Genomic DNA, 18,246 nt, shown 5'->3' with positions numbered 1-18,246 from the left:
TCTGTTTGACGTGACGCAGACGAGGTGTTTCAGAGTTTTCTTCTCGTTATGTTTGGTCTCGTTCTCAGACTTGCTTCCTCTCTGACTCTGCTGAAGTTACAGTGACAGGAGACTCAATATTAATGAAACTGTTTGGGATAATTTGAGAACACAACTCAGCAGCAATTTAGAATATAGTGTAATATCATGCTTCACTGTTGTCAGACCACCAGACACACTGGTTGGAGACAACAACATATGTTCACATATTTGCTCTGACTCTTCCTCAGAATTTATTCAGCTCTCCCTCCGTCTGTCCTCAGTCGCCCCCACACCAAATACTTGACTCAAAAGAGTCTCCAGAAATCAACCACAATGTCGATTCTTGTTGGCCCAAGTAAATGTATTCTCTCTCTCTCTCTCTCTCTCTCTCTCTCTCTCTCTCTCTCTCTCTCTCTCTCTCTCTCTCTCTCTCTCTCTCTCTCTCTCTCTGTCTCTCTCTCTGTCTCTCTCTCTCTCTCTCTCTCTCTCTCTCTCTCTCTCTCTCTCTCTCTCTGTCTCTCTGTCTCTCTCTCTCTGTCTCTCTCTCTCTCTCTCTGTCTCTCTCTCTCTCTCTCTCTAGCTCTCTATCACTCACGCACACACACACACACAGTTTCCAGCTCATACGTTTGCTTTATAGTGTCGTTAATCGGCACAGTAAGTGTTGGTGGCGTAGACTTGACCAAACCACATATGTAAAATATTATTTCTTCATGTTGATTTTTTCAGTTTTATGTTGTGACAAAGTTTTTGTACTGGTTCAGTTTAGGAAACATTGTGTTCTGGCTCTGAATACCTGATTCTGTCACCACAAACTCTTTTGGGGAGGCTCCTCAGAAGCAGTACAAATGTCAACAATTCTAAGGAATACAAACATTTTTGACAGCCCAAGTAAAACGCTTGAACCTGAAACATCTTCTCTCTACTGAGCTCCAGTGGTTTGACTTCCCAGCTTCATGCAGTGAGGTCCAGGTGTTCTTCAGCAGCCTGTGACATCATTGCTGTGTATGGTTATAGGAACATTTACCCAAAAACTAAAACTCTGCTGTTTTTGCAGAATCCATTCCCATGTACCCTGGCAGCAGTTGATTATTTTAAGTATTGGTTAAAGAAAGGTTTATTGTTATTAAACAGAAAATGTCAAAAACTGTGAAAAATGAGCCTCACAACTTCCCAGAACTCAAGGTGAATTTTTCATGTTTTCTGTCAGAAGTAGACGAGTAAAGCATCAGATTCTCTCGTTTGAGAAGCAGGAAGCAGCAGTTATTTAAGCTTAAACAAGAAACAACATGTTTGATGTATGGTTATAGGAACATTTACCCAAAAACTAAAACTCGGTTATCATCTCCTCCCTAGTCCGAGTTAGCCCACCAGACATTTCTGGAGCTTCACAGTAAAGCAGCGTTGATGCACCAAAAAAACATACAGAACATAAAATGGCTCCACACAGCTGGTCCAGGGTCTTTATTTACACTATATTTTAAGATGAAATCTTCAATGTGGCGGCTGAATGTTTTAGCATGCACCAGGTCTGAAGTGGGTCCACAAGATTCCAAAGACTTTAAATCTGGTCTGAGATCAGGTTGTGATGTGTTGTGTCGTGCAGACTGATCCCAGCAGGAGTAGTAGAGGAGGACTTTATATCATCAGGAGATTTACTGATATTAAATCTGCACAGATGACGACATTAAACTGTCATTGCGCTGAATGAATTCATGAAGACACAGCAGGCTGTACAGAGCTGAGTGGGAGTTCTGAGAGTTTGTCTGGACCTGAACAGTGTTACAGTCTGAGATGTTATCTGAAGCAGGAACCTTGTCTTCACCCTTGGAGACAAAACCAAGTCTGATACAAGACCAGTTCCCTGTGTGGGGAAATGCACAACCAGTTGATAAAATGAGATGTACTGATGAAAGCTACATGCAGCCAGGAAAACTTTCTCTGAGATACTCAGATAATCAAGGCGTTGGAAGCTTTTCAGCAGCAGCGTTGCTCTTTGGTTGGTATCGACTGTTTGTTGTCCACCATTTTGATTTGGACTGAAATATGTCAACAAATCTGTGATGAGCTATAGCGCCATCATCAGGTCAACATCTTAATGTGTCCAGTGACTGCAGAACTAATTCATTCACATCAGCCTTAAATAGCTAATGTTTGCATGCTAACACGCCAAACCAAGAGTGTGAAAGTGATAAATTGTATACTCACTAAACCATAACATATTAGCATTTTTAGCATGTTAGCATGCTGATATTAGCATTCAGGGTTTACAAGAAAAGAAGTGATTCAGACCAGAGCTGCAATGATTAATTGATTGCTCAATTACTTGATGCGAGCACAATTAGTTGCAAACTGTTGGTGCAGTGTATGAATGTATGAATTATTGTACATCGCTTTGGACAAAAGCTCTGTGACTCAGTCTATCAAGTGAACTTGACATCCAGCCATTTTGCATCCTTTCTATTCAGTACAACAGATGTTTGCTTCTGGCCCTGTCAAAGGAAAACATTTGGGCCCCCCTACGTTGAAGCTCTAGTTCTGTTGAAAGGCTGAAATAACCTGTAACATGATAACGTGATATTTCTTCATGAGGTTATTCATGAATCATTTACCGTCACTGAGGGGCAGTTCTGTGGTACTGGCACACATGTAAAGACTATATTTCCTCCACCTCTGCAGCTCGGTGTGCAGACCAGTGGGAGGAGTGGACGGCTGGGAGGTGTTTCCTGCAGAAACAGGCCTGCACCTCCCTACATGGCTGGAGGACTCGTGAGTTGAACGTGCAGAAGGCGCGGACGCAGAGCAGCAGATCTGTAAGTGACTCTTTACTCTTGTGCATGAATGGAAAACAGGCTGCAGTGAAACTTTCTAACAGTTTGTAATGGAGCAGAGAGAATGCATGAAGACTGTGCAGCTTTGTGTTTGTTACCTGACTCACCTTCAGATCTGCAGTTTGTTTCAAAGGCTGATATTCACCAATGTGGTTTCAATTCAAAGCTGCTGGGGGGGGTGGGCTTTGTTTGAAAAAACCTAATCAGCTTTAAATACACCTGGAAATAAACTGAGGTTCTTTATTAGTTTAGTCTTCAGTTATTAACTCAAGACAAGATTACATTTAGGTTCAGATTCATTCAAAGTAACTTCTAAATGCACTTTTCAGCCTTTTCCTCTGTTATAATATTTTTTGAAAGTTGAAAAATGTGAGAGTTAATATTGTCATGCATTTACTAGTTTAATTTGTCCAGGCTGTTGGTGCAGCATTAGTAATAATGTTGTCAGTTGTAACACATTCATGCACATTTTAAGATCTTATATGTTTTACATGTGAAATCTTGTGACAGAAGCCGACAAATTAAAAGTACTTGAGTAAAAGTATGAAGTAGGAACGGAAATCCTCAGTAAAGTACTCAAATCTGTAATTAAGTAAGTAATTTTTAAAAAAAATTTTCTTGAATAAAACGTTTCCGGTATAACAGAAGCATACATTTATGAACTTATAAGAACTTGTTCACATCCTGGTGATGTTAAACTTCATGAAAGTCACTGACAACTTCTTTTGAAGTGTTACTGTCAGTGTGGCTGTTGGAGATATTTAGTGGCTCTCCTTTCAGTTTTTACGTCTGTCCTCATGATTAAAGTCTGTAGAATGGTTTTTGTCACTGTATTGGAGCTGCAGATGACTTTACCTGCTGTCTTTAAATGAGTAAATGTAGAAACTCTTGGCAAGAATGTTCTCAGCAACCGTCTAATGTTACTGGAGCTAAAGGATCAGTCTGCTGTTTTTGCAGAATCCATTCCCATGTTCCCATGTTTATTGTTATTATACAGAAAATGTCAAAAACTGTGAAAAATGAGCCTCACAAGTTCCCAGAACTCAAGGTGAATTTTTCATGTTTTCTGTCAGAAGTAGACGAGTAAAGCATCAGATTCTCTCGTTTGAGAAGCAGGAAGCAGCAGTTATTTAAGCTTAAACAAGAAACAACATGTTTGATGTCTCTCACTGTCTTGATTTGCAAATTCTGTTTTTAAATCGGTGTCCTCTGTCTTCAGTGCACAGAAGGAGTCTTTGACATCAGACTTCAGTACGCGACCGTGAATGTAAAACACATGCAGACTCTTTGAATAGTGCAGCTCTGAGCTGTGGGTCCTCTCTTCTGTTTTACTTTAAAGAAACTCCAGTGTTGTGTTGCATGACAAATGCTGCTGAGAAATATTTCTAGGAGTAAAATCAGAGCCAGACTGTACGGAAGTTCAGGCAAGACAAAATGTTTCGCAAAACAATTTCAAGCTGTAATCTGAAGTTTTGTGTTTGAGAGCTCGCAGGGATGATTCACAAGTTTACACCTGTAAAGAGTTGATGAACGTGTCAGCACTGTAGAAGGAAGAATTAATGAATTTATTACATATGGAATCACAGTTAATGATCCATTTACAAAAACGTATATTTTCCTTGTCTGAAATTGAGATTAGAGATTAATGAACTTTCATCTTTGAAATCGTCTAAATGTGTGAAAGAATTAGTTTGAGAGTTTACGTTAGAACTTCCAGTGGTCATTAGTTTCCAGAGTGACGTCTTCAGAGTGAATCTTTTGGTCCAAAACTTTGGTTCATTTAAATGATGACTACTGGTGAGATTTTTGAAAAAAAAAAAAAATCAGTTTCACAATTTCAGAATAGACATGAGACAAAATAGTGTAGAAGTTGACATTGCTGCTTGAAAATGTTAACCTCTTGAGCATTAGAGAACTTTTTTACCATTATTTTCTTTATCATTATACATTTCTTATGGAAACAGAATCTGTGTCAGAAGTCAGTGGGCCACATGACATGGATGAAAAAAAATCATAATTTCTTCATATTAATATTCATATAAAATAGAGGAAGCACTAAAGTACAATAAAAACAGCTTTGTCTCATTCGTCCAGTTTACTAATACAATCTGCTGCTAGTTTGGAGTCACTTTAAAAAAAACTGCAATTCTTTTGTGAAGTGCTTTCACTGTGTGCAACTTAAATTCACCATTCGCCCGTGATATTAAACCTACAAAAATCATGTCATTTCATTTTTGCAGAAAAAATTCAGCAGGAGATGCATATAAGGGAAACACTGACACATCAGATAACCTTCCGCAATGATTGCAGGCTCTTTGGTGGAGCTCTGCTTGGAATAAAGTTCTGTTGTGACAAATGAAGGGACTACCTGCGGAGTGACATGAATCAGAGGCACAAAAAACTTTGACAGCGATGAGCAGTCATTATGTTTACCAATACCGACCCGTGCCTTGCACAACTTGATACATTTTCAATGTTGAATGACGATGGACAGCGAGGGACAAATTTGAAAGGCAATAAGTAGATCTGTTGTAGCTGTAAACTGTCTTTTTTTACTGTTTGGCATTTATGTTGAAAGTTATATAGCAAAATTGTCAAATTTCAGCAGCCTGCCAATGGCGTGTGACCTATTTATTTTACTCCCCAAAACATATATTTAAACGCATTTAGCGAGTGGCGGCTGCCAGTTTTAAACCCTGTTTGCAAGTGTCCTTTGGAAATTATTCGTTGTTTGTTTTTTCTGTAAGAAAACTGCTTGGAGTGGAAAAATACCAAAGCTGAAAAATAAAACTCAAGATTTGTAGTGTAATGTATTGTGTAATTTTCTTTTTGTTAGAATTGATATTATAAAACTGGTATTGAGAAAAGGGTTAGGAGCCAGGATCGAAGTGAAGGTATCGGTATTGGTACCGGTATCGAAGATGTTTGATACCCAGCCCTAGAAATCATGCATGAAATCTGTTTCAGATTCAATTACAGCTTCAAAATGTTGCCCCATATTTTGTCATGACTGAACTTCCATACTCGAGGCGCTCTGTTCAGTGTAAATGACAGATCTACTCCAGCCTTCAGGGAGTTCAGAGACTGAATTCACTGTCGACCCCCAGACCTCCACCCAAACCCCCTCCTCCATGTGCTGCTCATCTGTTTCTTATTCAACTTCAACAGAAAGGCGTTACAGTGCTCATCACATGATCCTCTGTAGGGACTGTTAAAATGTCTGAAGTGAATTCATTTATTGTTTCACCAGAATAACTTTGCCAGCATCAGTGGGAGGTCCAGGTACATACAGCCAGTGTGTTTAACTGTTTTAATGGGTTGAGGTTATTTATCGGTGCATTATAATTGTATGTTTCCTTGGTTGGTTGGTTGGTTGGTTGGTTGGTTGGTTGGTTGGTTTATCAGCAGAATTGCACAAAAACTGCTGAACAGACATCCACCAAACTTGGATGGAGGTTGAGTCTTGGCCCAGAGCTGAGCCCATTAACCATCAGTGCAGTGAGACAGATAAAGTGATGGCTCCAGGAGTGTTTCCTGACCTCAGTCATGTTGTGAGATAAAGCTTTTTTCAACATTTTGTTTTATTTTGCAGGGAATAATTTTATGGATCTGGGGTATTTTGGTGGCTGGTGCCTATGAGTGAGTACAGAAGGGGGGAGTGTTGGGGCTTGGTGGAGGTATGTGCACTACTGAGTGTCATTCTTGTTTTACTGTTGAATTGCTGCAAAGATCTTGCCTCTGATAATATCTGGTGAGTGTTTACCAGTATCATTGGTCTGTGGATCAGACCGATGACTGCAGCTGTTGTGCTGTTTGTTTCTCTGTGCGTTGAGTCTTTGTGTTCGTTCATCGAAGAAAGATTTATTGTTTCCTTTGTTTGCTGTCTGTAGAAAATGTCCAGAGCTCATTGAACTTGTTGAACCTCTGTTACCGCTGTATCTCTACATCTGATAGCTATTGTGTTAAAGGAGCAGTTCACCCATAAAATGAAAATGTAGTCATAATCTCCTCACCCCCAATTTGAAAAGGTGTTTTTACACCCTCGATGTGCCGTTGAGCTCTGCCACGATAACACTGTAAACTTAGCAGCTGCAGCAAAGATTTCTGCTTATTAAAGTGTTTAAATTACATCTTTTCAAATATGTTTCGCCCGGCATCAATTCAGAATAAGCATTTTTATATCTATATTAGTGAGTGAGTATTTGTACATTATTAATTTGTTATTGATGTATTCTTTATTAGTTTAATTTACATTATTATCTCTGCACACAATTTATCTTGACCTGCAGCCTCCAGCTGCTCACAAAGATCAGCTCAGGTCAAAGGTCAACAGATGTGAGTGTTCAGCTCCAGGCAGCACATACCAAACATACATCAGCACAACGTATACACAATAAAGACACACAAAAGCTCTTCATCTCTCATAATGTGAACTTGGCTTAACAGTGACTCGCTTATTTCACGGCTTAAATCCTTCTTCATCAGATGTTTACATTTTTATTCGTGTGTGTGTGTGTGTGTGTGTGTGTGTGTGTGTGTGTGTGTGTCAGAAGACAGAGAGAGAGTGAAGCCTTTTTTGGTCAGAGTTTATGTTTCTGAATGTACGATCATTAGCGAGGAGAGTCAGTGGCGACTGGAGCCAATCAGAGGATCCGATTGGGATCAGGACTGTTTCAGGATGTAGGTCACTCCCTCAGATTCTTCTACACACTCTGGAGACTCTGTGTGTGAGAAGGAACCCGTCACTGGTTTCTAAGTGTTGAATCAGATTTGAGGATCTTTGCGTCTCTTCAGATGTTCTTGTTGTGATTCAGGCAGAGACAGTGTTTCCTATACATTGACGAGATCGTCAATATAACGGAAATAAAATAACGTATTTATCCTTTCTCTGTGGCCCGATACCAAACGACCCCCAGACTGGTACCGGTCTGTGGCCTGGTGGTCGGGGACCACTGAGCTAGAGGATTAAAATGGTCACTTAAATAACTCCACTCTCGAAACAAATAATAAGAATAGTATTTCCAGTTATAACCATTATAACCAGAGAAAAAAAATGACATTCCTGAAGTCGCATATGACATAAGTATAAATATTACAGTATGACGACCCAAACTGGCCCCTCAGAAAATACTGTGGGAAACACTGAGAGAGACGTCACAGACTACCTGGTGGACCCGGGCCGCTCGTAGATTGATGTCTTATAGAACAGGTGTGATGTCGTCAGTAAGGATGAGCTGTAACCACTTCCTTGAACAAGAATGTAAACAAATTCCACATGCAGGAGGCCAGGTACGACTACCTACTGCTGACTGACAGTACTGCAGTTACAGTTCGTTCCAAGACATTAGACATTTCTTCAGTTAATTTGAAATGACAGTAAAACAAAGCAAAAGTTTGCAAATTAAGAGTTAAGTTGGATATAGATAATAAAGAGGTGTGTCTGACTTAATGTGAAGCCACAGTCAACAGTCAAGTCAGTTATAGCAGGTGATCAGGAAGCTTGTTACGCAGGTGGAGAGCATGGTCGCTAAATGCTGCTTTAGATTCTATGCTAAAGTATTTTTTTATGCAGGGCTTCATATATGATGTTGTCCTCTTCTTCTTCATTGTCCTCTTCTGGTTTTGTTGTTTAATGGCGATTAATTGGCCGTGAGTGCCTGGCAACAAAACAAGACAAGTATGTGACCATCAGTGAGACGGGAGAGCCGCTGAGCAGGTGTGATGGTGGGACTGTAAACTGAACAAACTAAATGTTGAGTCTGTTAAAAGTACCAAAGTAAACAGACCACACACACACACACACACACACACACACACACACACACACACACACACACACACACACACACACACAGACAGATGCTGGTTGGGGTCTCATCTGGCTGATGGCTGATGTATTATTTCCTGTTTATCTGGTGTCTGGGTGGAACTTAGTCTCAGATCAGGAAGTCACTTTGGTTCTGTGTACACATCTCAAACTGAAGAAGAGTAAAATATTAACAATAAAATGAATAAAAATGCTTTAAGCACCAACCAAATATTCAGTTTATTGATCGTCAGTATAAGAAGGACCAGCAGAACAGATTTTGTCCGGGCTGCTCCTCTGTGAGCTGACCAGAATCTAAGTGTGTTCTCTTTGCACCACTCTGCACGATTGTTGATTTCCTCTTGGTATGAACTCTCATCAGTAGTTGTGAAAGAAGCGTTCACGGTTAAGGAAGTGATGGTAGTATCAGTTACAGTTGTAGTAAAAGCAGCACAGTAGTTGTGTTAATATTTACAGTACTGCTGCAGCAGGTTTAGCGTGAGTGCGTTGAGCTCTCTGTGCTTCATGCCGTTGTTCTTCTTCTGTCCTCCAGGATCATCAGACTGCTGTGTGAAGTCCTGCTGAAGCGAATCTGTGCCAGGTATCACATTATCGCCTCCGTCCATCACTAACACCCTGACACTCACTGCTGTGAGACACTCATCCACTGCTGAGGCCTGAACCCTGTGACAGATGTTTGGTTTCTCTCGCCACCTCTGGAGCTCATTGCAGTTGTTGCTTGGCAAATTCATCACCACAAAAGGCTTTCACTGTAAAACAAAACATGCATCCAACACTTGAAATCAGCCATAAAACCTCCTGTGTTTGATAAAAGTGTCACTTCAGGCACTTGGATGTATATTTTCTTGTTCTCTTGTGCTTTAATTTGTCCAGAGAGCATCTAACCTCCTCTGGTTGTGGCCTCTGTGATGAGTTTAGTGGGTTTTTAACACTTAGAGTGGAATCTAATCTGTAACTGAGGCTGATGTTGGTGGTCTCTCAACACAAAGTAATGCTTCAGGTTTAGGTTTTTTCATGGAAGGTGTGGATTTGTGGTTCAACAGAGCAGTTTGGTTTGAGCTGCAACCATAATTGCAAAATTAGCTTTGACTTTCTCCAGGATGTTTCTGCTTTCTTGATCTGTTGAGGAAATCCTTGATGAGGAATTTCCTGCAGATACAATCTGACTAAGAGTCTCAGTTATTTTAAAGAAGCAGCTGCCCCCTGAAGAATAAAGAAAACTTAGTCATTGTAGTCATTGTTTTGAGTGGAAAAACAACAGAAAACTCATCAAATGGCTTCACACAGCTCACCTAGAAGCATCTAGTTGGACGAGCTCAACCCGCACGTAGAAGGTGTGAATATCGTCTTTTCAACTCAGTTTGAGATCTGGGATCAGCTTTTTCTCATCACTCTCTTGTAGGGAAATGTTTTTATGTTTATCCTAAATTTTCCTCTTTAACGTTCGCCGGGCAGCGCTCCTGTTCTTCATCTTCGTGAGAGACCCAGAAATCAACAAGCAAAAGCTGCAGATCAACAACAGACAAAGTCAGAATGCCACCAAATCAAATAAAGAAAAAAAAACAATTGTTTGCACGTCACAGACCACATTCCTTTTTTTTTATCAGGTTCAGTGCAGACTGACTGAATCCAGACTAAACAAATCAAACAGAGCTTCAGATTGATTCTGAAAGAATTCAAATCTTACTGACAGAAAGCAGCTTTCACATGATCATCACAAGGAGGGCTCAGAATATAACTGGTTCTGATCCATCGACATACTGTAGCAACACGTGACTGTAAACAGGACAAACCAGATTCTCTTCTGCATTATGCAGTTTGTCCCACTGTATCAAAAGTGTTTCTGATTCTGATGAAGTCCTGAAGTGGTGAAATGTGCAGGGAGATTTTTTCTACATTTTAAAAAAGGAAAACTGGAAAATGAACATTTTGTGTAAGATTGTTCTATCCTCTAATCGACTTGTTGACAGACACAGAGGATCAAATCTGAAAACTAGAAAAATTGTATTTCCTGCGAAAATACAGTGTGAATGCTGAAGGCTGAAACGCTCTTGGAAATCTGCTGAATGTCCTGGCGAAATGTTGAAAAAGTCGAAAAGCCGGAAAAGTTGCAAAGTTAAAGGCCGAAAGAGGTTAAAAAGTTGAACATATTGATAGTTGAACAGTTCCATAGCTGCACAGGAAGAGGAATGGTTGAAGCAGTTGAAATTACAGAAAGATGAATATTTTAAGAAGATGAAGATACAGGAAGGTTGAAGACGGCTGAAAGAGTCTAAAAAGTGTAACAATTTCAGAGCTGAATATGATGTTGAAAGTTTGAAGGAGTTGAAAAGGCAGGAAGATGAATATCTGAAAATGTTAAAAAGCTGTAGCTTAAGAGGGCTGAACAAGCTTAAAAAGGTGAAAAATGACAGAAAAGGCAGAAATATGTAGAGTAAGATGGCAGAAAGAGCTTAAAATGGCTGTACACGTGCTGGAGCAGCAGGAGAGCTGAAGATGACAATGTTCCCATAAGAATGAATGTGCAAATGCCTGCCAAACTTTGATGAATAACAGGAGAGATTGCTGAACACGGTGATGTTAAATTTCTGAAAAGAATATTTCAAGAAGATGAAAAAGGCAGAAAGATGAATATCTGAAGAGGTTGAAAAGCTGTAGAGTAAGAGGGATGAAAGAGCTTGAAAAGGTGAAAAATGGCTGGAAAGGCAGAAAAATTGTAGAGTAAGAGGGCAGAAAGAGCTTTAAAAAGTGGGAAAAGGTGGAAGAGGTGAAAGAATAAAGGCATAAAGAGCTTAAAATGGTTGCACACATGCTGGAGCAGGAGCAGAGCCGAAGATGAAAATGTCCCCATAAGGATGAATGGGAAAACGCCTGACAAACTCCTGCGATCCTTGAAAAACCTGTAATGGTTATGGTCAAAATATGTATATGTTATAAAGCTGGAATGGTGTCTCTAGCTCAAAGTATGAAGGACAGGAAGAGGTGCAAAGTCGACGACTTTGGAAGAGGATTTGAGGATTTTCCCATTAACCTCAGTGTTAAATTTGTTTAGAAACAGCCAAATTTCTAAAGAAGTAGAAAAGTTAAAAAGCAAAAAAGTACAGGGTTGGAATAGCTTAAAAAGTTGAACATTTTGATAGTTGAATGGTTTCTTTAGCTTAAAGTATGCAGAAGTTATAGCAGGATGAAATTTGAAAAAATCCCCATAAGGATGAATGGGAAAACGCCTCCCAAACTCCTCCGATTTTCTCAAAAAATATAATGGTTGTAGCTGAAATATCTATATGGTGAGTGAGAGGAGGAGTTGCTGAACGCGGTCATGTTGTTTTTATTTCTGGAAAGTGAGAAATGAAGGCACAGAAGCGAGAGAGAGAAAAGGTACCATCTGCTCTTCAGCAGAAATTTCGGCTCAAAATTAACATTGCGGCTTATGAAGGAACTGTTGGACTTCTTGTCACTCTCGGGCTTCTAAATCCAAAATCGTAAGCCCCACATCTGAAATGAGACCATCAGCTGAAAGCCCACAAGATTTCCTACATTTCTATGCATATATTGTCTATGTCAAGTAAAAGATGTGGGAACCAAATCGAGCTGAATAGAATTTTTCTCCCTTTTTTCCCAGCTGTTCTACACTCTGGGCTGCGGCAGTTGATGATGTCACGCACTCTAGCTGACGCAATACACACCCATTATAAAATGAGAAGAGGAGCTAAAACGGCTCAAGATTAAAACTGCGATGATTTCAAAACCGTACAAGATTTTAAAAAACTGAATACACCGGCAATAGTTCAAGGTTTTGTGTCACTTTTAAAGGTGGAATGGTGTCTCTAGCTCAAAGCATGAGGGAGAAGAAGAGGTTGAAAGTCGAGGAGTTTTGAAGAGGATTTGAAGCTTTTCCCATTTGCGGCAATGTTAAATTTTTTTTTGAAAAAGCTGAATTTCTGAAAAAGTTGAAAAGAACATAGCTGAAAGAGCTTAAAAAGCTGGACATTTTGATATTTGAATGGTTTCTATAGCTGAAGGTATGCTGAAGTTATAGCAGAATGAAATTTGAAAAAATCCCCATAAGGATGAATGGGAAAAATTTGGCAGAAAAAGCTGAATATTTCCAAAAGTATAAAAGATAGAAACAAGAAAAATACACGCCATCATGTCCCAAAAAAGCTGAACATTTTGATGTTTGAATGGTTTGAATAGCTGAAGATTTGAAGGAGCAGAAGAGTGTTGAAAAACGTACGGAAGCAGGAATAATAATAATAAATTCCAGAAGAACAATAGTGTGAATGCCTTCAGCATTCACACTAATTAATCAGCGTTCAGAGTGTGTAATCATTTTATCAGCCTGTATAGATTTAAAAAAAAAATAAATGCAGCCAGTGAAAAAGCAGACGAGCAGGTCAGACTTCAACTTTGATACTTGATGATTTCTTCTTCAAGTGTCCTGAGCTGATTAAAAGCCAGAAATCAAAATGTTTACTGGCAATAAGAATAAATGTTTTTTCATAAGTTTCAGTTGATAGTCTATAGTTTCATCACCTCTGTCGGCTCGCAGCTGGTTTCAGTTTGATTCAGGGCTGCATGTCAGTTATTTTACTGTTCACAATTAATCTTAAAATAGATCTCTAACAGTCTGACTGAAAGACATTCAGCTCACTGTGACGTGTGAATCTTCACTTCACCTTCACGATTTGATCCGATTATGATTGACCTGTCAGTCATTCTCGATGTGAGGCGTCCTCAGTCAGAACTCCCTTTTTATACAGAAAGTCCTTTAAAAATCAGACTCCAGCGGTCGACAATATAAAGTCAATACCAGAATCTGTGTGGCCACCTCAGAACTTAAATATGTTTCCTCCATTCCCACTGGATTTCTTGGGGTGGCTGTATTTTAATTTCTGAAAACTTTCAAAGGCAAAAGCTTGTAACGTGGCACCTCAAGTTTATTGTATTCTAACAATGTTTAATTGCTTTATAGGCTGATTTTAAACACAGCCTACATCTTGTCCAGTTTGAAATTCCTGTTTTTAAAAGTGTGGGTGCTTTATTTTTCCCCTCCACCACATCGCCCAATTAAAGTAATCGTGGCGTTATGTCCACCCACAGTTCAATGCAGGACTCAACGCTGCAACATGACTTTACAACGGCCAAGACCAGAAAATCAAAAACCAGCTCAGGCTGCAAACTCCTGATCATGTTCGTCTCTGCAGAGATGCACAATCTTCTACATCGGCACCACGATGCATCTTTGAATCGAGACATTTCAACACCCCTAATAGGAAACAGAAAGCAGCCAATAAGAGTCTGATGCCTGACCGCATTTTGGATCAGGTCTCTCAATGATGCATCTGCATTTAAGATATTGAACCACTGAGTCCTGAGACGTGTGACCTCCTGTCATTAAAACATTTGGTGTGTGCATAGAGAGCCAATTGTTGAATGATGCTGGTGTTGTTCTGTTTGTTGCTAAGATTGTGCTCTCTCTGGACTTTAAATCATTGTTACCTTGGAAGCAGAATGGAACAGACTGACTCTGTGATTGGAGTCAGGATCGAGCAGCGACCGTTTCATAAACAGATTCAGATCATTTGACACCCTGCTGGTGTTTCTGTCACTCCTCTCTGCTTTACTGTATCCAGCGGTTCTGTCCACCTTCAGCCTGCGCTGCATTAACATCAGACTATTAAATATTTCACTAGTTGTCTGTGGAGACTAACATATTTTACTGAAACCCCTGAGGTGCTCGCTGCTAACTCTGAGAAACCACAAGTATTCTCAATCAGCAGCTCCGGTTTCTTCGTCTGCACGGCTGAATGAGCGGATAATGTTTTGGAGGGAACGAGCTAACGAGAGAACCAACAGTCCGCTGGTTGATTTCACTTATTTAATCTGTTTAGAGGAGATGATTGTTATTCTGTGTTGTTTCTAGCCTTTTTAAAAAGTGTCTGTTTCTGAATATTACTTCACTGTTTTAAAACAGCTCAAGCTCAATAAAGTTGAATAATGTGGTTAGCCTCAACATTTAACAGCTGCCAGACACTCAAGCTGGCTGGAGGTTGGCTCTCTGATGGGTTTCATGTGCTCTGGCAGCCATGTTGGCAGTCCCGTGTGAACAGGTTGTGAATTTGTGTCTCTGAACTGATCACCTCTCACACATGATCAGTCATTTGTTTCGTTGGGACTGTGTCCACTTGTCCATCTGGATGTCAACATGTTGCCTAACGACTGTGTCAGCTGGCCTTCAGCGTCTGGCTGTGAACACACATGATCAGCACACAGTTAAAGAATTAGGTTCCCTCAGTGACTCTAACTCTCCCCTCGATTCCCGTCTCTGTTACCTGCCGTCTGCAACAACAATAACCTGAAGTATGTGTCGATGTGAGTCGACTGATATTTACAAGGCCGAAAATTAAAATCGCTCTCAAATTTATTAAAAAAGTTATTTATTAAGTGCAGTTAACTCAAGTACTGCTCTGTCTGTATAGTTCCTCAGATACTGTATCAGGTATTTGTTTGCAGACTATTAACTGTGATGTGTTTTCAATCAGGTTGTGTTGTTGGTGAGATATTGTGTGAGAGGATGAAGCATCAGAGCAAACTTAATTTTTTTAAAATGAGTTTGTTTGATCAGCAATCTGACAGGTAGTGCTGTGCGTTGTAGACAAAATGTTATATCCTGATAATGATATATATCCCGACGTGTCTTTAAGTGGTAGAAAAGATTAGACGTGTTTGAGTCGCTAGTAACAACTTGTTGGCAGCATGTTTTGCAGATTACAGTCGTCTGGTTGGTGTCTGACTTTTTAAACCAAAGCCAAACGATGGAATTCCAGTTCCCCCTTTTTGGCACAAATCTTCTTGGGTTTCTGCTGCCACTATGATCTATATCGTAATATCACACAGCTCTACTGACAGGAAAGTCAGCGATAATCGTCCACCTCAGTAATAAGTTGCCTTCAGACTCAACCTACGTGGGCTGAAATTCTAACACCAGCAAACAGTCCTGACGGAGCAGCCACACTGACAGATACATCATCCAGATACAGCTACACACGAGCATCAAACCTCGGTAGTATTTATATACTGAGAAGCGTCTGTGGCTCAGGCAGCGCAGGCTGAGCTCACTGTGTCTGAGGCAGAAAAGTTTAGTTTCTAAGTCGGACTGTTTTCTATAAGCGCTGTTCCAAATGTGGACTCTATGTAAAAATAACAAGTTCCTCTGTTTAGATTAACCCGAGCACAAACATCTGCCTTTCAAACAGTGCAATCACCAAGTGTAAATCACAGGGGAGGGAGGAATATCCACAGCACTGGTGTTTTGTAATGTAAGGCACCGGGGGCCTCTTCCAGGGGCCCGGGGGAGCCCGGGGGTGTCCTTGGTGTTTGACGTTACAGCATACAGCCGAGATTTATGGACCCTCAAAAGCTGCAGAACCAACACATGTTAGTGTTTTCAGCTGAGTGCAGACTTACATCAGACTGATTATCAGTGACAGTTTGTGCACTCTGACCGATCTCCATGTTGCTGCTCACAGATCAGTGAACCTTCACCTTGTCGTTCATGTTTGTCAGTGACACACTGAAGGATGAGAAGAGACCACAGCTCAGTGACACCGCCGGAGAAACCTCAGCCGTCTCATGAGCCCACACGGGCCACACTGTGGACTCATGAGACGACTCCAGCCCACGAGTCCACACAGTGTGGCCCGTGTGGGCTCATGACGATGTCGAGGTCAGGACTCTGTGCAGCTCAGTCAAAGTATTCTCCAGCAAACTGGGAAAAAAGATAAATAAAATTGAGTTGGCTTTATGCACATGGGCACTGTCATGTTGAAACAGGAAGGAGACGAATGTGAAAATGAAGAAACTGTCACATGTTCCTTTCTGCAAATCCCCAGTAGTTTGAAAAATGTCCGAGAAGGCATCAGATGGTCCAGTCTTCCTCGCTTGGTTAGGGTTAGAACGGGTTCAGGAGTCGGAGCCAATCCAAGACTGACTACTGCTGAAAATGAATTATGCAGGGAATCAGAACAATGACCCGACATCAGATGAACACTCTGACTGGAACTGAGAGGTCCAAACCAGGAAAACAGTTTGATCAGCACGTGGCTCGCACTCCTGGAACAGAAAAAGGAGTTATTGATCCAGAATCACAATTTGTCTGAAGTCACGAGAGGAGCAACGTGTTGACAGCCGTCTCCTCTAAACAGTCAGTCTCTTCAGACACATGAAATCAGTCAGAGGTGCTCAGATGTGCGCAGCGAAACGCGACCGTTCAACATGTGCTCACAAGATGTGAATCTAACGGTCGAGGTCGCAGTATTCAGCGCCTTGTCCAGGGTCAGTCTTAATTGTGGAGCCGGGGGCAGATCTGCCTTCCTGGTGGGTCCGTGAACAGATTACAGCTGATGAGAGCAGCTGTGAGCTCGGATTGTTTTTGGCTCTTTTACATGTTTTTCTTGTTTATGAAAGCTTCAACAGCGTGATTGTTGTGGTCTTTTGGGGAAGTCGCTCACAGCTCATAGTAAAGCGCATCATTCCAGCCAAACTGATCAAACACATTCCAACTGTGAAGGAAATCTCTGAAGCAGCAGTCTGAAACTTTGAGCCCAGCAGTCCTGGTTCCTCAGCTGCTCCTCCTCTGGACGCTCAGTGTCTAGAGAGTGTGGAGACTTGATTGCTTGCAGCTTTTGGGAGATTGATGCTATAAAACATATTTGGGTGGTGGGCGGGTAGAGTATTTTGAAACCATGATAATTGGACGACCTGATTTTAATTTAGTGTCTTTAAGTTTCGTCACATTTCAGTTGTGCCATGGTTTAGTTTTATTCCAGTCAGCAAAAACTTTGCAATACATTTAAGTTTCTTCATCATTATTGAATTTTTAATGTTTTTCTTCTAACAGACTTGTGCAGATGTCTTTTTCTTTGATTCGCAGCCTTCATGGCTCCTGATCTCCGTATGTTCACCAGCTACAACCAGTTTAATCAAGAACTGATCTCTTTGTTTCTTCGTCTCGTTTGAAGAATTTCACAAGAAAAATGTAAAGAGTAGAGGAAGGAAAAAACCCAGAACAGAATTATGTTTGATATTAAGAATAATGATTTTGTCTCAGTTGGATTATAGATACATTTGGTCTGTAAGCCTGTTGTTGCATTATCTTACATTACTGGCAGTGAAATAGTGTTTTTATACTGTAAGATTAATGCTGAAAGGATGGTACAGTCACCAGTAGGGCTGGGCGATACGGCCTAAAAATTGAATCTATGATTTTTCCACACCAAACAAAGAACAAACTTCAAATTGCAAACATATTATTAAAATGTTGCCTTTATCTTAATGCTTTTATTGTAAACAGTGCAGCTTCAAACTCACTTGAAAAAATAAATAAAGTACATCCTTTTTAAACGAATGTGTCCGTTCTTGATAAAATGCTTTAGTAAACATAAATTGAACTTGTCAGATTGCTTGTTATTTTAAAAACAGATCAGTTTCCATATTGGAATTCATAAAGTGTTGACTTTCATTTAATACTTTATTTTGCAAAAAGTGACTTTTGTTTACAAAAAG

General features: G+C 40.3%; 1 protein-coding gene across 12 annotated transcripts in view; it reads left to right on the top strand.

The window, feature by feature from the left end:
* col6a4a (collagen, type VI, alpha 4a) overlaps positions 1-18,246 on the top strand; it is a 71,706-nt gene that overhangs the window by 4,845 nt on the left and 48,615 nt on the right. For 10 of the 12 annotated variants that reach the window (XM_037074618.1, XM_037074615.1, XM_037074614.1 and 7 more), the window contains 2 exons: positions 2,701-2,834; positions 9,212-9,259. The gene's annotated coding sequence lies outside the window, so the exon portion shown is untranslated. The remainder of the gene's footprint in view (positions 1-2,700; positions 2,835-9,211; positions 9,260-18,246) is intronic. The other 2 variants (XM_037074608.1, XM_037074617.1) reach the window with 1 other exon arrangement.

The sequence above is a fragment of the Acanthopagrus latus genome, chromosome 17 (genome assembly GCF_904848185.1).
Source record: "Acanthopagrus latus isolate v.2019 chromosome 17, fAcaLat1.1, whole genome shotgun sequence".
In the NCBI taxonomy this organism is placed as follows: domain Eukaryota; kingdom Metazoa; phylum Chordata; class Actinopteri; order Spariformes; family Sparidae; genus Acanthopagrus; species Acanthopagrus latus.
The sequence above is the reverse complement of the archived record's forward strand: the minus strand, read 5'-3'. Positions and strand labels throughout refer to the sequence as shown.